The 24764-nt window shown below is 43.3% G+C and overlaps 1 long non-coding RNA gene across 2 annotated transcripts; it reads right to left on the minus strand.

Moving 5' to 3' along the window:
- Positions 1 to 16338: 16338 nt before the first annotated feature.
- On the minus strand, positions 16339 to 24554 carry LOC149562683 (uncharacterized). 2 transcript variants are annotated; one of them, XR_016363515.1, is made up of 5 exons: positions 24387 to 24554; positions 24129 to 24167; positions 24009 to 24042; positions 21836 to 21894; positions 16339 to 16728 (listed from the first exon to the last, which is right to left on the minus strand). It is a non-coding gene; the product is annotated as an uncharacterized LOC149562683 (long non-coding RNA). The 2 variants fall into 2 exon arrangements; XR_016363514.1 differs by having other exon boundaries at positions 16647 to 16728; positions 24295 to 24554.
- Positions 24555 to 24764: the final 210 nt, after the last annotated feature.

Genomic DNA, 24764 nt, shown 5'->3' on the forward strand with positions numbered 1-24764 from the left:
TATTAACAGAACAACAAGAGACAAGAGATGACAATCCTAAGGGTTGGATGGATGAAATGAAAGCCTTCTTGGTTGGGAATGGATATCCTTCGGGGCTAGATAAAGCTAAGAGAAGACATTTCAAGCTATGGTCTATTCCTTATGCTATAATTGATGGTGTTCTTTTTAGAAAAGATTTTAATGGGACCCTACTAAGATGTATGGATGTAGGTTAAGAACTTCATGATGGCTCTGATGGTGGTCATTTCTCAGCGAGGACTACTCCAATGAAAATTATGAGAGTTGGTTATTACTAGTCCTCCCTATTCCATGACTGCCACAAACATGTGAGGAGGTGCAAGAAGTGTGCTTTATTCTCAGGTAAGCAGAGACTTGCAGCTCTTCCACTTCATCCCATCTAGGTAGATCAACCTTTTGCTAAGTGGGGATTAGATTTTATTGGCCCTATCAATCCTTCTTCTAGCTCTGGTCATAAATGGATTTTAGTTGCTATAGATTATTTTACAAGGTGGACAAAGGCAGTAGCACTAAGAGATGCCACAAAACCTTCAGTCGTGGAATTCCTTGATGGGATTGTAACCAGGTTTGGCACTCCTTCAACTATTATTTTAGATAATGTTGAATAATTCATAGGAGCTCAGATTAGTACATGGGCACTTGATCATGGTAATTACTTAAACACATCATCTAACTATTATCCTCAGGGTAATGGCTTGGTTGATTCATCTAATAAGAACTTGATCAGAATCATTAAGAGAACGGTGGAGGATAACCAAAGGTGCTAGCATCAGAAGTTGAGGACTACCCTTTGGGAAAATAGAATCACACCCAAAAGAGCCATAGGGAATTCTCCTTTTGTGTTAGTCTATAGAAGGGAAGCTAGGATTCCTGTCTCACTAGAGTTTCCTGCTCTTGAGTTGGCTTGTTAGTTGGAATTGATTGAAAATGATGCTATGTATATAAGAATGGCATATCTGATGGAGTTCGAAGAAAAAAGAAGTCAAGCATTCCAGGCCTTAGAGATACATCAGCAATAGATGAAGAGAAGTTTTGATAAAAAGGATAAGGTCAGGAATTTTAGGGAAGGCAACCTCGTGTTTAAATGGGATGCAAACAGAGCAAAGTTTGGAAGACACTCAAAGTTTGGTGCCTTGTGGAGTGGCCCCTATGTGATCATCAGTTGTAAGCAATCTAATGCTTTTTAGTTAAGAAAACTTGATGGTGAAGTCTTGCCCATCGCTATTAATGGGATATACCTTAAATCCTATTTCTTATGCTGATCTTTTCCCATGTAAATAGTTAGAGTAGTTTTTCTTCTTGTTCTTTCGTGTTTTCAAGAAGTGCATGAGCACATGTTTTGTCTTGAAGGGTCTAGTTCTACCATTGTTTGCAAAGTTGTAGAGAAAAGGATTTATTGTGACATGAAGTGTAACAGAGGTGGTAAACTAATGAGTTACAATTTCAGAGACTCTATAGCCCAATGGATCTTTTGGTCACTAGTCATATGCTAAGCAGGCTTGCATCCCCCTCAAGTTGCTAGAAATGTTAATCCAGAATCACCTCCCCCCAAGAAATCAAATTTAAACAGGATCAGTTTCAACAGTCACCTAGATTGCACAAAATGATGATGCATTAAGTCATGTTTACTATTTTATGTTTTGCCTTAATATTTTAAGTTGTGACTGTGCAATTCACATGGTCAGGGGCGACCAAGCACTAACTAATGTAAAGGCTACAAGGGTGTGCTTACTTTGATTTTTCCCAGTCGCATGGTCATATTAGCATTCTATAGTTTGAGTTGCAATGACGCAAAAATGTAGAGTCCCTTTCTTATCTCCTATGTCATTAGATCCTTCTGATCAAACAAATCAGTGCATGATCGCTACAAATCAAGAGGTGGTTAAGCTCTAAGTTGTGATTGAGCAATTCCCTTTTGTTTCACTCAATCGCAAGGGTCAAATGGAGGTATTGGCTCAAGGTGGTGAGGTAGCAATAACTGGCAAGTTGTGATTTAATAAACATAGATAGTTATTCAAGGAAGATGATGGAAAAAATACGATCATGGATAGTTGAATGCAAGGCATGAAGATTAGATGTTGACAGGTTGGCATAAAGAATGAGAAGTGTTTGGTCCAAGTGGTAGAATTAATGGTCAAATCTCAGTCGTTCCAAGGATCATGATCAAGTTGGATGTCAGTGGTCGTGAAAAGAGTTCCTTGAGCAATATTTTGATTCCCTACAACTAGTTTCATTGATCCCTAGGCTTGATGAGTGCAAAGAGTTACTCCACCGCCATTTTTTGATCCATTCATTTAGTTAGAGAGTAAATAACCATCATTCCTAACCTCTCAGGGATTTTTTTGGTAAAGAAGTGATCCTTGCATGCATAGGTTTATGGAAAAGTCAGATCTTTCCAATTTTTGTGGTGATTTTCTTCTAGATATTTGATTGTAGTAGTTAAGCTCTGTCTTACGAGAGAAGTCATCTAGGTCATACTAGCACTATAAAGGTAAATATTGTAATCTTCCTTAGGGTCAAATTTTCTCTATTTCTTTGGTACTGCCTCGGCATGCTACTGTAAATTCCCTATTTCCTTTGGGTTATATGACTTCCTACCTTATCTCTTTCGACCATCACCGTACTGTGCAAATTTACTTGCCTCTCTTCGACATACTATGAATATCTATATTCTACAATTTTTGTATCTTTTTGACTCATGAATGATATAAGTAAAGCAATTTTCTTGTGTCAATCGTATGGTTTCCTGATCTATGTGTAGTTTATAGATTAAAGAAGAGTTGAATCTGTATATCTTTAGACTATAATAATGATATCACTGTGCATATATGGGTAGAGATTTCTCTGGATACCCTATTTTTGATGCATTAGCTCTTTAGAATAGATTAGGTAGTTATTTTCATGTATTCCTTTTCCCTTTTCTTCCAAACATAATTTAGGTGCATCCTAATAGTAGAGAAAGTTGACCTTCTCCAAAGATTCAAGCTCGTAGTTCAAGTCCCATATATTGGAGGTTGTTTCCATATTTCACAAGGTTGTCTTTAAGTAAGACTTTGGGCAAGGGTGCAAGCTTTCATGACAACAATTAACTATCTCATCAAATGAGGTGAACTTGTCTTAAAGGGATTCTTAATAATTGTTCATATAGTTATATGCCTAGTGATTAGTTAAGATATGTGGATGAGAAATATGGTGGTGATATCATGAACACTAAGTAAGGTACTTCTATTTGACGTTTTCATTAGTGCATCATTACATGGAAGGATGGAACTTACAACACTGCTAGTTGATTGAAAGTATGTGATAATAGAAATGATGCTATCTAAGGATCTAGTTTTAATGAACCTATGTAATTTCATATAGACAATGATTAGATTGGAAGAAATGTACCTTGGTCCAAGATGACAAGTAATTTTTTAAAATTTGAACAATGACTTTAGGAAATTAATATATTAGTAATAGACAAAGTAGGCGTCTTGATTGATCTTGATGAAAGGTCGATCTTAGTGATATTTGTGTTGGGACCTTTAAAAATAAATCTAATGAATTTATATGCTATGCACATTTCATATTGAGTTTTATTATTGAATGACGAATAGTTCATAATGAGATAGATTTTATTTCTACTCATTAGGGAATCCTGAGATGATTTATGTTGAGAAAGTTTATTAGTGCATTTATAAAATAAATGTTGCTTCTACTTTAAACTAAATGGATAAGATAATAATAATGCATTGTCTTAGATAGTTATTTTTGTATTTAAGAATAATTAATCCATCTTTCTTTAGGTTAAAATGGTGTTTCTTGTTAGGTTTCCTAGAGAGGTGTTACATTTATTCCTTGTGGATTTCTCTCTTCTCGCCTTTTATAAGTGGCACACCTTTCTTGACAACCTAATTGTGTTTTCCATGATAAGACTTCATAATGCAATGAACACCCAAATTCAAATATAAGTAATTTATCCTTTTAATCTTTTTTACAATCAAGGAAAGCCCTTATTTCTTAGTGTGTTCCTCTACTATTCTACTAACCCAGTAATTTTTTTGATCACCCATACACTGTGTTTCTATTTACATAATTTGTGTTTAATTTCAACCTCAAAATTAGTTTTTCTTTGTAATTTGACATTTACCCCATCTCTCTAATACCCTATTGAATTTATGAATCATTTTTCAAGGTACATTATGTCCATAATATTGTGTCCCCCCATGAAGGGACCCAACTTTGAATGATGGTCATGTTTCAATGTTTTGGTGGCAAATTGGATCCCATAGTCAACCTATTTTAGTCATATCTATCCAAAAATGCATACATTCATATTTACAAAATACCACAGTTGTACCACAAAGATATAAATATTAGAATAGGGGCATCTATCCACATTGTCCATTATCAAAATATCCCCCCTTCCCCCTCATCCCTCTTTCCCTCCTCTTCCAGCCCATACATCTCCTTCCCCTCTCCTTTTCCCCTTGTGCCTCCTCCACTTCATCTTCTCTCTCCTCCTTCTCCCCTTCATCTTCCTCCTCCACTTCTTCCCACTTTCCCCCTCCTCTTCATCTTCCTCCTCTTCTACCTCCTCCTCTTTCACCCCCTTCTCCATCCCCTCTACCTACCCCTCCTCCATTCCCTCTACCTACCCTTCCTTTCCCTGCTCACCAACCTTTCCTCCTCCCAGAACCCCTCCACCTCATCCTACACCTTCTCATCTCCCCCCTTTCTCCCCTCCTACTCTATCCCTTCCCCCTCCCCTCCCACTTCCTCTACCCCATTTTCCTCTCCCTCTACCTCCTCTACCCCCTCCCCTTATCGCCTCCAACTTCCCTCCTCTTTCTCCTCCTAAGCCCTGTCTACCTCCCCCTCTACCCCCTTTATCCCCTCCTCTTAATCCCCTCGCCCATTTCAACCCCTATGAATCATCTTCTTCCCCCTCCACCTTATCCTCCTCCCCCCAATACTCCTCCTGCACCTTCCTCTCCTCATCTAAGCCTCTATTCAGTCCCAAAATTATAACTTGGGAAAAATGCAATCTTGAACATAGATAACACCAAATACACAATCCTATTTTCTTTAGGTTTTACCCTACCAAGGGGGGTGTATCTTCTAATTATACAATTTCTAAATTGTTTGAAAGACATTAGATTCATCTCATAAATTATTTCTCTAATACTAAAACATGTTGCAAAACACAATTTACTTATTAAACTCTAAATCATATTTTATCAAAACAAATGAAGTGTTCATAGAGCAGTTCCTTCTCCATTGGGTTCTAGGGTCATCCTTTATCAAGCATTCACGTACCTTTTACAAGACAGTCTAGAATAGACCATCAACCACCCAATTTTGTTAATGCAATTACTTCAATGCCCAAAACACATGGGCAAATTAATTGAATTTAATCCTATACATGCAAACCAATTGAACATTAAAAATAAGACTAAGACAACTTCTTTACTAATATCTATACACATGCCAGAGTTGAAGATGATGATAATTTTATCAGTTTAATTATTGCAAATGACTAAACTTGAAGAAAAAATTGCATGACACCTGAAATTTTGGAAAAGGGTTGCATATAATGTATATTAGATTTTACATTAAATGTCTCCGTCCTAGCTTTTCATGTTCTACATCTTTCATTCCCACTTCCCCTTCCTCCTTATTCCATCTCCTACCCCTCCTCCTTAGCCACTTGTACTACTTGTTCATCCCCCTCCTACTTTGGTCCCTCAATGTCCTTTTTATACCTCCTTCATCTCCCCCCTCCTTGACCACCACCTCCTCCTCCACCCCTTTTGCATCTCTCTCCACCATCTCCTCCTCCTCTACCCCTTTTGCATTCGCTTCCTCCTCTATCCCCCTCCTTTTCCCCTTCCCTCCTCCTCTACCCCTTTTGCATTCGCTTCCTCCTCTATCCCCCTCCTTTTCCCCTTCCCTCCTCCTCTACCCCTTTTGCATTCGCTTCCTCCTCTATCCCCCTTCTTTTCCCCTTCCCTCCTCCCCACTCCTAACTTTTCATCACCCCTCCTCCTTATTCCTCCTCGACCTCCTCCTTATTCCTCCTCCTCTACCCTATGTCCCCTTTTCCTAATCCCCCCTCCTCTTCCTCTACTCCCTCTTCCTAGTCACATGCTCCCTCCCCTCTCCTCTTCATCCCAATCCTCTCCCCTCTACCTTTATCCCTTCTCTCCACTCCTTTGCCTCTTCCTTCTCCTCACATGCCCCCTCCCCTCTCCTCTTCATCCCAATTCTCCCCCCCTCCACCTTTATCCCTTCTATCTACTCCTTTGCCTCTTCCTCCTCCTCATATGCCCCCTCCCCTCCTCATCCCAATCCTCTTGCCCTCCTCCTGTATCCCTTCTCTCTCCTCCTTTGCCTCTCCCTCCTCCTCTTAGGCCCCCTCATCCCCCATCCCCCCCCTCCTTCTCCTCCTTACCCCCTTTTCTATCCAATTATACCCCTTATGATCTAGCTTCTCTAACTACTCGTACCCCTCCTTAACCTCCTCCTCATTCACTATCTCCTCCACCCCCACATGTACCTCCTCATTTAGCTCATCATCCACATCTTCCTCCCCCCCTTGTCTCAGCCTCTACACCCCCTCCTTTTCTCCCACTATATCCTCATCCTTTTCTCCTTCCTCTACCTAACCCCTTCCCCTTATGCCTCCTCCTCTCCACCCCATCCACCCCCTCCTTCAACTCCTCTTTCCCTTCCTTATCTCCCTCCTACACCTCCTCATCTTCCCTCACTTTCTCCTCATCCTCCTCTCCCTCCTACTATGTTTGACCCCCTCCCATCCCCTCTTAGCATTCTCCTCAACTCCCTCCTCTACCCCCTCTTCCCCCATCTCATCATCTTCCTCCTTAGCCTCCTCCTCATCTGCCTTCTCTTGAACCTCCCACATCATCCCCTTCCTCCTAAGGCCCCTCCTCATCCCTCTCTACTTCCACCCTCTCTTGCAATGCCTCTTCCCTTTCCTCCTTCCTCCCCCTTCTCTTTGGCCCCCCTACTACCTACTCCTCACCCTCTTATTTCTCTAGACACTCTTCATACTCCTCAAAATCCTCCTCATTTGCCCCTTCCTTATTTTTCCCCTCTTTGAGTCACTCATCATTTCTCCCTTTGTCCCCTTTGCCTATTCCTCATCCCCTTATGCCACTTCCTTATTTGTCTCATCCTACCCCTCCTCCTTCACCCCCAACACCTCCTCTTTCCCCTTCCATGCTCCATCCCTTGTCCTACTCCTATGGCCCCTCCTCCCATTGGAGCAGCTTAAACATCACATGCTAAGCTTAATTCCTAGACCAAAAGTGTTAAATAATCAAAGTTGACTTTTCTTCCCATAGTGTGTGATGTTTAAGGGTGGCCCCTCCCATTCCACCACCTCCTATATCCTCTCCTCGTCTTCCACCCAACCCTCTTTTCTCCTTCTACTCCCCTTCCTTTTTTGCCCCACCACCATCTTCTCATCCTTCTCCCCCATTACCCAATTGACTTGTTCCCTTTGCCTCTTCATCCTCTCCATGCTCTCCTTTGCCTAGGTTTCCCATTTTCTCCCTTTCTCTACCTCCTCCTCCCCCTTCTTTAACCCCATACACCTCTTATGCTCATCCTCCTCCCCCTCCCTGACTGCTCAACCCACTCATCCCCTATTCTCTCTCCTCCCCTCTCTACCCCTTTCCTCTACCCACCCATCCCCCTTCTCTTCTACCCCTCCCTGACTACCCAACCCACTCATCCTCCTATTCTTCCTCCTCCACTCCCTCCTCCTCTACCCACTTATCCCCTATGCTTCTATAACCTCTCCTACCCCCTCTACCCTCTCCTCCTCCTCCAAAATTTTTCACCACATACACCTCTACTTATTCTCCTCCCCCTCCTCGACTACCTAACCCACTCATCCCCCTATGCTTCCTCCTCCTCTCCTGCCTCGTCCACTCCCTCTTCTACCCACTCCTCCTTGTTCTCCTACCCCTCCACCTCTACCTAACCCACTCGCTCCCCTATTCTTCCTCCTCCACTCCCTCCTCCTCTACCCACTCATCCCCCTATGCTTCCTTCTCCTCACCTACCCCGTCCAACCCCCCCCCCCCCCCCCTCCTCTACACTCTACCTCCTCCTCCTCCGCACTCCTTCACCACATGCACCTCTACTCATCCTCCTCCCCCTCCTTGACTACCCAACCCACTCATCCCCCTATGCTTCATCCTTCTCTCTTGCCCCCTCCACTCCCTCCTCTACCCACTCCTCCCTGTCCTTCTCCCCCTCCAACTCTACCTAACACGCTCACCCCCTATGCATCCTCCTCTTCTACCCCCTCTTTCTCCCCATACACCTCCTCCTCTACCCCTCACTTTCTTCTCATACCTCTCTCCCATCACCCATCTCTCTCATCCCCCACCCAACCTCTCTCTATCCCTCTTTCACCCCTATACCTCCTCCTCCCCCCTTTCACCCCATTCACCTCATCCTTGTCCACTATACCATCTCATTCCTCCTCCCTCCTCCCCACTCTACTTCATCCTTCTCCCCATTCCTTCACAGATACACCTCTACTCATCCTCCACCCCCTCCTCAACTACCCAACCCACTCATACCTTTATGCTTCATCCTCCTCTCTTGCCCCCTCCACTCCCTCCTCTACCCACTCCTCCCTGTCCTCCTCCCCCTCCACCTCTACCTAACCCACTTGGCCCCCTATGCATCCTCCTCTTCTACCCCCTCTTTCTCCCAATACACCTCCTCCTCTACCCCCACTTCCTTCTCATCCCTATGCATCCTCCTCTTCTATCCCTCTTTCACCCCTATACCTCCTCCTCCCTCCTTTCATCTAATTCACCTCATCCTTGTCCGCTATACCCTCTCATTCCTCATCCCTCCTCCTTGATATACCCCTCTCCTCTACCCACCGATCCTCCTCCTCTCCTTCCCCCTCCTCCACCTCCTCCCCCTCCTTGACTACCCAACCCACTCATCCCCCTTTGCTTCATCCTCCTCTCCTGCTCCCTCCACTCCCTCCTCTATGCACTCCTCCCCATCCTCCCCTCCACCTATACCTAATCCACTCCCCCACTATGCCTCCAACTCTTCTATCCCCTCTTTTACCCCATACACCTCCTCCTCTATCCCCACTTTCTTCTCAACATCCTCTCTCATCCCTCTCATCCCCCATCCCTCCCCCTCTTTCACCCTTACATCTGCTCCTCCCCCCCTTTCACCTCATTCACCTTGTCCTCATCTCCCCCCATCGCTGCTCCACCCAACCCCCTTCTCTTGTCCTCATCTCCTTATGCCCTCCTTCCTCTTTTACCCCATAAACCTCCTCCTATAACCCCACCATCTTCTCATCCTTCTCCCTCTCCCCCATTACCCAATAACTCACCCCTTATGCCTCCTCTTCTTCATCCTCTCCATGTTCTCCTCTACCCACATTCCCCCCTTCTCCCTTGCCTTCTCTACCTGCTTATCCTCCTTAATCCCCCTCTCATCCCCTCCCTAACTACCAACTCACTCATCCTCCCCCTCCTCTCCTTCCTCCTCTACCCCTTGTCCCCTCTTTCATGCCATACACCACCTCTGCCCATCCTCCTCCCCCTATGCTCCCTCCTTCTTTACCCATTCATCCTCCTCCTCTCTCCCACCTCCCTGACTACCCAACCCACTCATCCCCAATGCTTCCTCCTCCTCTTCTCCCCCTCCTCCATCTAGACCCCTTCCCCTTATTCTCCCCCTACCCAACTGCCCAACCCACTCATCCCCCTATGTTGCTACCTACTCTCCTACCTCCTCCTCTCTTGCCCCCTCCTCTTCCCACTCTTCCCCATCCACCTCCACCTCCACCTCTACCTAACCCACTCACCCACCTTGCATCCTCCTCCTCCTCCTCCTTTGATGTCCCCTCCACTCCCTCCTCTACCCATTGCTTCCTCCTCCTCTCCTCCCCCTCCTCCATCTAACCCCCTTCCCCTCATCCTCATCCTCTCTAGTTGCCCAACACACTCATCCACCTATGCTACCTCCTCCTCTCCTACCCTCTCCTCCACCCATTCTCCCCCATCCACCTCCACCTCGACTTAACCCAATTGACCTCCTTGTCTTCTCCTCCTCTGCTACCCCTTCCACTCCCCCTCTACCCATTGCTCCCCCTTCCCCTCCTCGTCCCCTTCCACCTCACCCATTTGTCCCATTATGTTGCTTCCTTATCTCCCTATGTTGCCTCCTCCTCTCCTGCCCCCTCCTCTACCCACTGTTCCCCATCCACCTCCACCTCCACCTTGACCTAACTCACTTGCCCTCCTTACCCCCTCCTCTACCCACTATTCCCCATCCACCTCCACCTCCACCTCCACCTCCACCCTGACCTAACTCACTTGCCCTCCTTGCCTCCTCCTCCTCCTCTACTTCCCCCTCCACTCTCTCCTCTACCCAATGCTCCCCCTTCCTCTCCTCCTCCCCTTCCACCTCACCCATTCATCCCCCTATGTTGCCTCCTCATCCACCTCCTCTACCCACTCTTCCCCATCCACCTTGACCTAACTCACTTTCCCTCCTTGCCTCCTCCTCCTCTGCTTCCCCCTCCACTCCCTCCTCTACACAATGCTCCCCTTTCCTCTTCTTGTCCCCTTCTACCTCACTCATTCATCACCCTATGTTGCCTCCTCATCCCCCTATGCTACCTCCTCCTCTCCTACCCCCTCCTCTACCCACTCTTCCCCATCCTCCTCTACCTCCACCTCCACCTCCACCTAACCCATTCACCCTCCTTACCTCCTACTCCTCCTCTATTGCACCCTCCACTATCTCCTCTACCCACTACTCCCCCTTCCCCTCTTCCACCCCTTCCACCTCACCCATTCATCCCCCTATGTTGCCTCCTCCTCACTTGCCCCCTCCTCTACCCACTCTTCCCCATCCTCCTCCTTCTCCATCTCCACCTTGACCTAACCCACTCGTCCTCCTTGCCTCCTCCTCCTCTACCCACTCATCCCCACATGTCTCCTCCTCCTCTGTTGTCCCCTCCACTCCCTCCTCTACCCACTGCTCCCCCTCCACCTCACACATCCCCATATATCTCCTCCCCTATGTTTCCTCCCCCTCTCCTCCTCATCCCTCCTCTACCTACTCTTCCCCATCCTCCTCTACCTCCACCTCCACCTCCACCTAACCCATTCACCCTCCTTACCTCCTACTCCTCCTCTATTGCACCCTCCACTATCTCCTCTACCCACTACTCCCCCTTCCCCTCTTCCACCCCTTCCACCTCACCCATTCATCCCCCTATGTTGCCTCCTCCTCACTTGCCCCCTCCTCTACCCACTCTTCCCCATCCTCCTCCTTCTCCATCTCCACCTTGACCTAACCCACTCGTCCTCCTTGCCTCCTCCTCCTCTACCCACTCATCCCCACATGTCTCCTCCTCCTCTGTTGTCCCCTCCACTCCCTCCTCTACCCACTGCTCCCCCTCCACCTCACACATCCCCATATATCTCCTCCCCTATGTTTCCTCCCCCTCTCCTCCTCATCCCTCCTCTACCTACTCCTCCATCTAACCCCCCTCTCCTCACCCCCTGCTCTATCCACTCCAATCCCTCCTCCTCCCCCTTTACCTCTATCTACCCCACTCCTCTCCCTTTGCCTCTAACTCTTCTACCCCCTCTTCTACCCCATACACCTCCTCCTCTACCCAAACTTTCTTCTCAACCCTCTCTCTCATCCCTCTTGTCCCCCATCCCTCCTCCTCTTGGGCCCCCTCCACCCTCTCTAGCCCTCTTTCACCCCTTATACCTCCTCCTCCCCTGCTTTCACTTCATTCTCATCTCCCCCCTCTCTCCTTCACCCAACCCCCTTCTCTCCTCCTCCTCTTATTCCCTCCCTCCTCTTTTACCCTATAAACCTCCTCTTTTAGCCCCACCATCTTCCCATCCTTCTCCCTCTCCCCCATTACCCAACTGACTCACCCCTTATGCCTCCTCTTCATCCTCTCCATGTTCTCCTCTACCCACCTCCCCCTTCTCTTTGTCCTTCTCTATTGTCTCATCCTCCTCCTCAATCCCCTTCTCACACCCAACCCCCTCCCTAACTACCCAACCCACTCATCCTCCCCCTCTTCCCACCTTATTCACCTCCTCACCCTCCTCCATCTAACCCCCTCCTCCTCCTCCCCCCTCTTTGACCCCATACACCTCTTATCATCCTCCTCCCCCTCCCTGACTACCCAACACACTCACCCCCTATGCTTCCTCCTCCTCTCCTACCCCCTCCACTCACTCCCCTCCACACCGTCCTCATCTATCTACTCCTCCTCCTCATCCTTCCCCCCTCCCCCTCCTCCATCTAACCTCCTTTTCCTCCTCCCCTCCACTCCCTCCTCCTCCTCCACCACCTCTACCTAATCCACTCCCCCCCACCATGCCTCCAACTCTTCTACCCCCTCTTTCACCCTTTATACCTCCTCCTCCCCACCTTTCACCTCATTCGCTACATCCTCATCTCCCCACCCAACTCCCTTCTCTCCTCCTCTTCCCCTTATGCCCTCCCTCTTCCCCATTACCCAACTGACTCGCCCCTTGTGCCCCCTTTTCTTCATCCTCTCCATGTTGTCTTCTATTCACTTTCCCCCCTTCTCCCTGGCCTTCTCTACCTGCTCATCCTCCTCCTAAATCCCCTTCTCACCCCCAACCCCTCCCTGACTGCCCAACCCACTCATCCTCCCCCTCTTCCTCTACCCTATCCTCCCCCCTCTTTCATCCCATACACCTCCTCTTCCCATCCTCCTCCCCCTATGCTCCCTCCTCCTCTACCTACTCACCCCCTCCTCTCCTATCCCTCCTCAACTACCCAACCTAGTCATCCCCTTATGTTGCCTCCTCCTCTACCCACTCTTCCCCATCCTCCACCTCCACCTACACCTTGACCTAACCCACTCGCCCTCCTTGCCTCCTCTGTTGCCCCCTCCACTCCCTCTTTCCCTCTTCCTCCCCTTCGACCTCATCCATCGCCCCCCTATGATCCTCCTCTGCTGCCCCCTCCTCTACCCACTCTTCACCATCCTCCTCCTTCTCCTATGTCCACTCATCCTCATATGTATCCTCCTCCTCTACTGCCCCCTCGACTCCCTCCTCTACCTACTGCTCCCCCTCCACCTCAATCATCCCCATATGTCTCCTTCCCTATGCTTCCGCCTCCTCCACTCACTACTCCATCTAACCCCCTTCTCCTCCTCCCCCCTCTTTGACCCAATACACCTCTTATCATCCTCCTCCCTCTCCTCGACTGCCCAACACATTCAGCCCCCTATGCTTCCTTGTCCTCTCCTACCCCCTCTACTCCCCAACCCACTCATCCCCCTATGTTGCTGCCTCCTCGCCTACCCCCTCCTCTACCCACTCTTCCCCATCCTGCTCCACCTCCACCTAACCCACTCACCATCCTTGCCTTCTCCTCGACTACCCCCTCCACTCCCTCCTCTAACCACTGCTCCCTCTTCCCGTCCTCCTCCCCTTCGACCTCACCCATTATTCCCCATGATGCTTCCTCCTCTGCTGCCCCCTCCTCCTCCTCCTCTACTCACTTATCTCCATATGTCTCCTCCTCCTTTGCTGCCCCCTCCACTCCCTCCTTTACCCATTGCTCCCCCTCCACCTCAATCATCCCCATATGTCTCCTCCTCCTCTCCTCCTCATCCCTCCTCCACTCGCTACTCCATCTAACCCCTTTCTCCTCCTCCTCCCCCCTCTTTGACCCCATACACCTCTTATCATCCTCCTTCCCCTCCTTGACTGCCCAACACATTCACCCCCCAATGCTTCCTTGTCCTCTCCTACCCCCTCCACTCCCTCCTCTGCCCACTCATCCCCCTCTACACCATCCTCATCTATCCACTCCCTCCTCTGCCCACTCATCCCCCTCTACACCATCCTCATCTATCCACCCCTCCTTCCACTCCTTCCCCTCCTCCATGTAACCTCCTCCTCCTCCTCCCCTGCTCTACCCCCTCCACCTCGTCGTCATCCCCATATGTCTCCTCTCCTATGCTTCCTCCTCTACTCCTCATCCCTCCTCTATTCACTACTCCATCTAACCCCCTTCTCCTCCTCCTCCCCTCTCTTTGACCCCATGCACCTCTTATCATCCTCCTCCTCCTCCTCGACTGCTCACATTCACCCCCTATGCTTCCTCGTCCTCTCCTACCCCCTCCTCTCCTACCCTCTCCACACTGTCCTCATCTATCCACCCCTCCTTCTACTCCTTCTCCTCCTCCCCTGCTCTACCCCCTCCTCCTCCTCTCCTACCCCCTCCTCCTCTTCTCCTACCCCCTCCACCTCGTTCTCATCTATCTACTACTAGTTCTCCTCCTCCTCCCCCTACTCTACCCCCTCCTCCTCTTCTCCTACCCCCTCCACCTCATCCTCGTCTATCTACTACTACTTCTCCTCCTCATCCACCACCTTCCCCCTTATCCTCCCCACCTACTCCCTCCACCTCATCCTCATCTATCTACTACTACTTCTCCTCCTTATCCCCCACCTTCCCCCTTATCCTCCCCACCCCCTATGCTTCCTCATCCTCTCCTACCCCATCTACCTCATCCTCATCCCCCTCCACACTGTCCTCATCTATCCATCCCTCCTTCTACTCCTTCTCCTCCTCCCCTACTCTACCCCCTCCTCCTCCTCTCCTACCCCCTCCACCTCATCCTCATCTATCTACTACTACTTCTCCTCCTCATCCCCCACCTTCCCCCTTATCCCCCCCCCCCCCCCCCCCCATGTAACCTCCTCCTCCTCCTCCCCTACTCTACCCCCTCCACCTTGTCGTCATCCCCATATGTCTCCTCTCCTATGCTTCCTCCTCCTCTCCTCCTCATCCCTCCTCTATTCACTACTCCATATAACCCCCTTCTCCTCCTCCTCCCCCCTCTTTGACCCCATGCACCTCTTATCATCCTCCTCCTCCTCCTCGACTGCTCACATTCACCCCCTATGCTTCCTCATCCTCTCCTACCCTCTCCACACTGTCCTCATCTATCCACCCCTCCTTCTACTCCTTCTCCTCCTCCCCTGCTCTACCCCCTCCTCCTCCTCTCCTACCCCCTCCTCCTCTTCTCCTACCCCCTCCACCTCGTCCTCATCTATCTACTACTAGTTCTCCTCCTCCTCCCCCTACTCTACCCCCTCCTCCTCTTCTCCTACCCCCTCCACCTCGTCCTCGTCTATCTACTACTACTTCTCCTCCTCATCCCCCACCTTCCCCCTTATCCTTCCCACCTACTCCCTCCACCTCATCCTCATCTATCTACTACTACTTCTCCTCCTTATCCCCCACCTTCCCCCTTATCCTCCCCACCCCCTATGCTTCCTCATCCTCTCCTACCCCCTCCACCTCATCCTCATCTATCTACTACTACTTCTCCTCATCCCCCTCCACACTGTCCTCATCTATCCATCCCTCCTTCTACTCCTTCTCCTCCTCCCCTACTCTACCCCCTCCTCCTCCTCTCCTACCCCCTCCACCTCATCCTCATCTATCTACTACTACTTCTCCTCCTCATCCCCCACCTTCCCCCTGATCCCCCCCCCCCGCCTCTTTTGCTCCCTCCTCCTCACTCTTTCTTCATATCCTCTACCCCCTCCTTTAATGAAAATCAGCCCTATTTACTCATTGTGGAGTGTATGCACCAAAGTCAATGACATTCAAATATGGTATGAACTAATTCAATTTACATTTAACTTTGTATAAACAAAAGCACGACACATGTATAAGCTTTGTTTCCCACCTACAATAAAACCTTGCGTTTATGTCATGTAAACCTTTAGATACTCTTTTTTAATCATTAAAATGCGGGAATCCATCATAAACACTATACTATTTGAGAACTTGTTAAACATAAAAAAATATAATATACATTTGATAAAGCTTACATATGTAATCTATAATTTATTTATTCATGTATTGTCATTTACTTCTCTTACTATTCACTTTTATAGACTTGAAGTAAACATAATGCCGTCTTGGAAAAAAAATAAATCCATTTGCAATATAATTGAAAAAAATATATAATTAATTTATGATGTAGTTATAAATATTATTTTAAAAGAATAAATCAGAATGCACAACAATAATATCTTTAATCAATTTAAAATTAAAATTAAATTAAATAAAAACCAAATAATAATATGTAAACAAGAGAGACACTCTCAAAGATGTCCATGCCCATCTAATGAGAGTTTTTGGAGGGATATTTTTATCCCTCTTCTAAAAAAATATCTTTATTGAGTTTAATTCTTGAATAATGTTTACAATAAACACCTTCCGCAATGAAAAATGCGCTGAACTGATATTTTCTTCCAATCTTAAAATTTCCAAATAACTTCTTTGGAATCATTTCCAATTATCTCCATATTGTTCAGGGAAAACTTGTAATCAACATTAGTACACACTCATGAAACAGACTTGACATTATGGAAATTTCTCTGCTATTGTTCAGGGAAAACTTGTAATCAACATTAGTACAAGCTCATGAAACAAACTTGACATTATGGAAATCTCTCTGCTATTGGCAGGAATTAGCTCTAGCTTTTCTCAGCAGCTTCAAAAATATTGTGACAGCCCTCACCAAATTGGGGAGAACAGTTTTCAGCGAGCAGCATAGAAAATTTTCTGTTATTTGCCAGCTCCTTGAACATAATCTTTTGTTTGCCACTGTGACTAATATAGCAGAACAACACAAAACAACACAGAATTGAAATTCTTTTGTTGAAAAGATGCTCAAGAGGGTGTTTGAGAGCTATATTTTTGGACTAAACAAGTTAGTAAAATTCTGAAGTATTCTAAATAGATATTTATACTAATAATAAAATAGGTAAGAGAAACTCATAAAATTAAATGCACCTCACAATTTCAACAGCCAGCATGTCCCACATTTTACGGTGGAAGCTGATTGCTATACATTATGGCAGCTGATTGCTTGATATTTGAAGATACTGTGAAAGTGACCCTATTTTGATGGGCTTATTTAACATAGTATTAAAATATAAATCAAATCAATATAAGGTGGATTATATTAAAAAAAAAAAACTATTTAAACTTATAAAGCAAAAATTGATAACAGGTTATACAAAATGCCTGGCTTATATAATAGAAGAAAGAGCTATTTAAACTTAAAAAGCGAAAAATGATATAGTTCATACACAATGCCTAAAGTCTGGAAAGAAGTTGTCTAGAGTCATGAGACATACTTGATTGGTCACAAGCAGTTTTTCACTATCAAGTCCTTTAACCATGAACCAAGAATATTGAATATCATTGCATGTTGGACTATAAATCAAAACAAGGAGAATTTATTTGAACAAAAGAGACAGGGGAATGGAAAACTAGAAATCCTCAAAATAATGGCTAGCAGCAACATTTAGACAATGAAGGGAAGCTGCACATTACCACATGAATGCAATTGGTGTGATAAAGCCTAAATTCTGAAAACAATGCACCAAGAATATCGAATAGCACTGTAAATCAAAATAAGGAACATTTTCAAATAAAAGAAAGAGAGGGGGTCGAATAGCACTGTAAATCAAAATAAGGAACATTTTTAAATAAAAGAAAGAGAGGGGGTGGAAAACTAAAAATCTACAAAATTACGATTAACCAATGTTTACAGTCTAGAGACAACACTGCAATCCTAATTCCAGTTCCTCATTCTGCAACCATTAGATGAGGGAAGACAATAAATTAAAGTTATTGTGAACATTAACATAGTCATCTTGCACAGAAAAAAGTATTTGATAGCAAGGAGAAAAATCGTAGGACTGACATTTGATATTGCACCTCACCTCAATTTTGGTTTATAAAATTTTAGAAAAATGAATGGAAGGAGCATAAATCTACGAGTGGAGATAGTATTACGAGTGGAAATGGTATACATAACCTAAAAGTGTGTATATAAATAAAGCTGAAAGTTCCACTGTAGATATTCCAGAGCTATTACAATTAATACAAATACAAATGATTAGACAAATACTAATATGAATAAAGCTGAGAAGTAGAACAGCAATCAAATTCAAATATATGAAAGTTCCACTGTAGATATTACAGAGCTATAACAATTAATACAAATACAAATAATCACAAAAAAACTAACATGAATAAAGCTGAGAAGTAGATATATAAAAGAATAGCAATCCAATAAGTTGAACAGCGACCAAATTCAAAGGATATGAAAGTTCTGCTATGGACAATTAATACAAATACAAATTTATCACAAGAAAATTAATATCTATCTACACAAGGCTACTACAATCAGCAATAGCATCATTGGCACCACTAATATGAAAGTTCCACTGTAGCATAGTAGAAAAATGATTAAGGGAGCAGATCAGAAAAACTTTTATTTATTAAGGGAACAGAGCAAAGGAACGCTCAGCAACAGCACCATAGATATCAATGTCCAATCAGCAGCAGCACCGGTGATATGAAAGTTCAACTACAAAACTATTAAAATCAACTATAGCATCACTGATATAAAAGTTCCATTATCAAGCATTGGGAGAACAGATCAAGGGAATAACAATAACCAGTCCAAGTATGGGAAGTGTGGTCAGTAACAAAACCTTGTTTTTAGAAATACAATTGACAATAAACTGGATAATTATGGCACATCATCATATCAATCCTATCTCAACATGATTCCCAATCATAAGATGGGAGATGGATAGAGTGATGGAGGGGAATGGTGTACAGGCTTCGTTAAGTAAACTAAGTACAGGCTTTGCTAAGTACAGGCTTCGGTAAGTACACTACTTCATGAGCATGGTTACAATCACCTCAATGTTGCTGCCCTCAAGTCTACTTTAGTAGAAATGAACTCTGAGAAGGGAATAGAACAAAAATACTGTGAACAGTGCTTGCTGATATAAAAATGACAAAAGAAAAGCACCTCTAGTTGATTTGCTAAGATTGCTTTAGTGGAAAGTTTTGTAGCATGTACACTCCAAAATTGATAAGGTGAAATGAGAAATGAGAGAGAGAAAAAGGGTTGATACGGGAGCTGATTTGTTACATAAACACTAAATGCCCCATCATTAGATCAGTATTTGGAATCATTTGACAAGGAAGAAGGATGGAAAATGGGAGATCATCAGTCAGGCTAGAGGCAAGATACTTGACCAAAGGGCCATTTACACATGTAGCTAGCTATTGGTTTTGATCTGTGGTAATATTAACATCTATTTTTCGTAAATGAATGAGGGTCGTTCAGTAATTATAGTACTTAGAGTTGTACTATCAGTAGTGTCAAGGTTGCAGAAACAATGTCCTTCTACTTACTTGACTGTAGCATATCAATTTTGAAACAATAGTCCCTTTTGTTGGTCAATCTATGAGTTTCTGTTTTACTCTCTTTTATAAGAAAGAAGAAAGTGAATAGTTTTTAAGGTAAAACCTTGTGCAGATGTTTCTATGTTAAGGGATAAGTTCCTAGACACATTTTATCTAAACGATGTGTAAGAGCATTTTGAACAGTTTACTAGAATCATGCAACTTTCTTCTGTATATGCATATGTAGTAGAATTTTCAAACAGTTGCAGTCATATTACTTAGCATTTTATAAAAGAGGACCACTTTCATCTTTGTTGGTTTGTACAAGCAACTTAAGGGTCTTGTTAAACCCTTTGTGACATCATTACTTTGGTGAGCTACTAAGGTGCCTTTGACATTTGATCTTTCCATATTAAATTCTTGTCTCAACGTAGACCACCCATCACTAGATTGCAGGAGGGCAATTTTCAGGAAGGACTTACTTCACAAAGTACTTCTCAACCCATGATGGCAAAAAGTTTGACAAGCTGAAAATGAGCTCAGAAGAAAAAAATTGTGCTTCTGATGTAGGAAGTCTTCAGGACTTGGCCACAAATGCCTGGACATCATCCAAATGCATTGTATTAACTGATGCTATATAAGGAGATTGAATTTGATGAGCTAGAACTGCTTCAAGCAATAGGAAAGTATTGTCTTTGAGTTTAAGAGAGAATCTATATGCATTTTCCACCAGTTCCCTTAGGAACACCATGAGAGCATTCATTTAGGGTTCATGGGGATCTATTAGACAGAATTATGGTGCTTATTGATGGTGGGGATCTGCACAAGTTTATAGGTGAAGGCTTAGGCATAAGAAATGATTGACTGTTGCAGATTTCACCAGATTCGATATCATTGTGTCAACTTGAGTTATCCATTGGTGATAATAAAATGTGTTTAAATTTCTAGGTAGGACAGGGGAAGCAAATATATGACCCTTGTAGTATAATGATTGCACTCCATTGGGGAATTTTTCCAAACATGTGGAATTGAAGTTCAAATCTCAAGGGAATCCATCATAGTTAAGGGCATACTTGAGAGGTCATATTAAATAGTCACATCTAGGAGTATGGAATGGACTCTAATGAACTAGTATTGAGAGAAACTAGTTGCCGTGTATCAAAACACATACCAAGTTTATCTTCAGGCAGTCACCACCTTTATCAAGACTCTATGTAGAATATTATGGACAAGTATAGGCTGGTGTTTAGTGAGATACTTCTAGGATGACATTGCAGAAGGGATCTTAACAATTTATAGAGTTGGTCTCTAATTCCATCATAATTCATAACCTCCAGAAAATGTCTTGATATCTAGTGAAGTTAGGGTTCTAAACTACTTCTGATGTGAGGCTGCCTTTGGACTATTGAATCCTATGCAAATCCTAGGGGTGTTGAAGAATTTGGGTTTGAAGAAAGTGGTCTGATAAATCAGACAGATGTTCAACATTCAAATGAAGCTTGCTAGGTGTCATCTGAATAGGCTTAAATACACTATGAAATCAACTCTTTAATTCTGAGGCAGATCTGTCCTAGAGTCTTCATTGTGTCATTCTGTATGGATTTATCCCAATTCTATTACTGATCTGTAAATCTAAAGCACACATATTGGTTTAATATAGGTACCAAAAAATATTCTAATCAAACTCACTTCATTTGAGAATCAAATAATATAGACTAGAATGTTTAGGGAAAACAATTGCAGTTGTATTGCACAAGAAATGGGAACAAACTTGTAGCAACATTTAAGAGGGGAAATAAACCAGGAAGGAAAGCATTAAGCTTTTTGAGGTATCTATGTAATTGACTCTCTAATTTGAGGCCTATAGAATGTTGACTTAGATTGTTTAGGGAAAACAATTACCGTTGTATTGCACATGAAATGGGAACAAACTTGTAGCAAAGTTCAAGAGGGAAACAAAGGAAAAGGAAGGAAAGCATTAAGAATTTTGAGGTATCTATGCAATTGACTCTCTATTTTGAGGCCCCTAGAATTATCAGAATGTCATTCCCTGTGTTCTATCCTCATTCTATGGCTACTGAAAATCTAAAGCACCCATATTTGGTATAGTTCAAAGGCAAATATAAAGGTATTGTTGATTCAAAATTTTTGGGGGTTTGTTAAAAAAGGGCAGTATGGTTTTTGAGGATTTAGAATCTAGAGGTGGGAGCTTGTAGGAAGAGGTAGATTAGATGCATTCAAAATTTTCTTAAAGCATCTATAATGGAGAATTGGATAGGGCATACATATATCAGGTATATGTTAAAAATATTAAATGCATAAAGTATTAGTCTGCAATGAACATTCTCTCTACTATAACCATGCAACAATTCATGTTAAGGAATTTCATACTAATTTATAGTATAAGCATAGCAAATGATTTGATGTGTTAGTATTTTCTAATCTATTTTATCATGGCATTCTGGTTCAGCTGGGTTTTAAAGAGAAGAAAGAGTATGCTAACCTCATCATCTTCATCTTTCCTTTTACTTTCTTTGACATCCAATACTGTCAAGGTTGTGCCTATGTTGCCAATAAACAACATCCAATATCATACACTCAAAATGATGAAATATGTAACTTATAATATCAAGTTATAGGAAAAAAAAAATACAACCAAAATATGGAAGGTGCAGAGCACGATCATCTCTAAAGAAGAATTCAGAATGTGGGATGAAGTTATTATTTCCCTTCCCAATTTAATTATGTAAACCTTTGAGTGTTGTAAATCCCCATTTATAATATGCTAAGGTTTTATATTACAGTACGACATCAAATGGAATAGAGTACTCCTATTTTGATAGGCTTACTTAACAGTGTTGAGAATAGAGTATTCTCAAAAACAGTGTTGAGAATACAAATTAAACGAGTAAATACTGGATTATATAACAGAAGAAAGATCTATTTAAACTTATAAAGCACAAAATGATAACAGGTGGCTTAGGTATTAGAAGAGAGAGCTATATAAACCTATAAAGCACAAATAACAGTTCATACATGATGCCTAAATCTGAAAATAAGTTGTCAAGTGTCACGAGACATACTTGATTGGTCACAAGAAGTTTTCACTATCAAGCCCTTCAACCATGAACCAAGAATATTGAATATCATTGCACATTGGAGTCTAAATCTATAAAAGGAACACTTTATTTGAGCAAAGGGACATAGGGAATGGAAAACTAGAAATCTACAAAATTATGGCCGAGCAACATATAGAGAAAGCAGGGAAGCCTAAATTCTGGAAAATGTTTAGCGATTTGTGGTTGAGAAGCCTAAATTCTGAACACAAGATATCTGGAGACATCAGACGTGATAAATTCTGAAAGAAGTTGTCAAGCCCTTTAACCATGAACCAAGCATATCGAATAAAACTGAAAATCAAAACAAGGAACATTTTTAAATAAAAGAGACAGGGAATGGAAAACTAAAAGTTTGCAAAATTATGGCTCACCGAGTTTTTAGTCATTGTCTTTCATTGTTATTACGCCTTTACCTTCAAAATTCCCCTTACCAATGAACTTACTTGATTATTGGGCATGTTGGTCAGGCTGGAAATCTTGTTGGTCAGGCTGGAAATCTTGCTGAGATACTCTGTTTCCAACTTGACTTTCGACTGTATGAACTCACTCCTGAGATAATTTGGCACAGAATCGACTGATCTTTTGAATGGTGTCTTTTATCTCTGCAATACATCTCCTTGATGGCCTTTGCCTAATACCCACAATGTTTTGCCCAAGAATGTTGGGTCTTGTAGGGATATAGCAAAATTGTTGTTAGGATTTGCTATGCGTGACCTTTTGATGGGCATAACTGACATTTTCTTATTTATTTGTAAGAGTTGGATAAACCAGAATACTCCTTGACTCTCTACAGGATTGAAAATGAATTAGAATTGCGACTCAATTGGAGAGTGAAATTTATAGCAAGAGGAATGTGGAGAGTTCAATAATCTTATGTTTGATGCTAGAGCATCAGCGTATTGGGCATCTTATAGGAAGATGGCAGGGCCATTATTATAATAGAGGAAAGACGCATTTGATTTCGTGGTGGGTTTAAAACATGGTATGGAAGAGATCATTTGTGATATTATATCAAGCTTTAGCATATCAAGATTTCGAAAAAACAGATTCCAAAACAATCGGTGAACACCCAAATTAAAGCAGTACGAGCCTAATTCATTCAGAGGAAGAAGTAAAATAAAAAAGGCAACATATAGCTTGCGAGCAGCAGCAAGAGTGCGAACATATTTGTTGAAGACAATCATCATTACACCCAAATCTGCACAAACTGGGTAAATACTAGATATTACATTGACTCGCATATATTTGAAGCAGAAGAACATGCTCCTGGACATTCTGCACACCAAAACCAGCGATCATTATGTAGCTGACCTCCTTGTGAACAATTATATAAGACATTTAATTCATTGAATATTGAAAATTCTGTTTTTCAATTCAATTACGTTAAAGACATTTTTACCAATATTACAGATCACACTCTGAAATTCGTTAGAAGACCGAAGAGATATATGATTCTTTTAACATTCTTTATTCTGATAATAGATTATACAGTGTGATCTAAAATATTAATAAAAAAATCTTTTGCCAATAAACTTAGATATTCTCTTTATGCAATACCTCCTTGCGTGAATCGACTCTGCTTGTGCTTCCTCTGCATCAGTGAATAAACAAATTCGCGATCAAACAAAATCCTTTACAATAAATATAAACAGAAACCAATGAAATAATAATTTATACCCTTGTTTGGAGCAAGATCCTTCCATCATGAGAGGATGCCTGCAAGACAGACACAAGAAAATATTATTAAATTGTGAAGTGCAATCCACAGACTGCTATTTGAGACTGGAACAATACAAATTATGTCTCACTATGACTGCAAAAGCAGAAGTTTATTCTTTAATACATCATTGACTCGCACAGAGCAGCTGGAACACAAGAACCACTGAATTTTTCATCAGCTCCCAAATAAACTTCTCCAAAAGAACCGTAATGTACCTGGAACACAAGAACGTCTGAATTTAACAATGAGCATTCCATACGCAAAATACATATTCCAGATCTATCAATAACACTGCAATACATTTGTGTGAATGCCCACATTTTTTTTACCTCAATCTCCTCATTAAATGCATGAATCTCTGGCTTCAAAGAAAGCAACGGATCTTTTCTTAAGAAAGCACAATATTTCAAATAAAGCAACCGATTGATTTTTTTTAAGAGCACCAACTTTATAAACAAAGCAGTCTCCCAACGGCTAGCTCTTCTAATTTTATCACATTTGTAAGATTAAGGGTTTTGTTTTGTTTTTGGCTTTTTATTTTATTTTTAAATGCTATATTTGAATTTTTTTCATAATTTATTTAGAGGTCAAAT

Source organism: Cupressus sempervirens, chromosome 4 (assembly GCF_028749045.1).
Source record: "Cupressus sempervirens isolate cs-2001-9-10 chromosome 4, ASM2874904v1, whole genome shotgun sequence".
Lineage (NCBI taxonomy): Eukaryota > Viridiplantae > Streptophyta > Pinopsida > Cupressales > Cupressaceae > Cupressus > Cupressus sempervirens.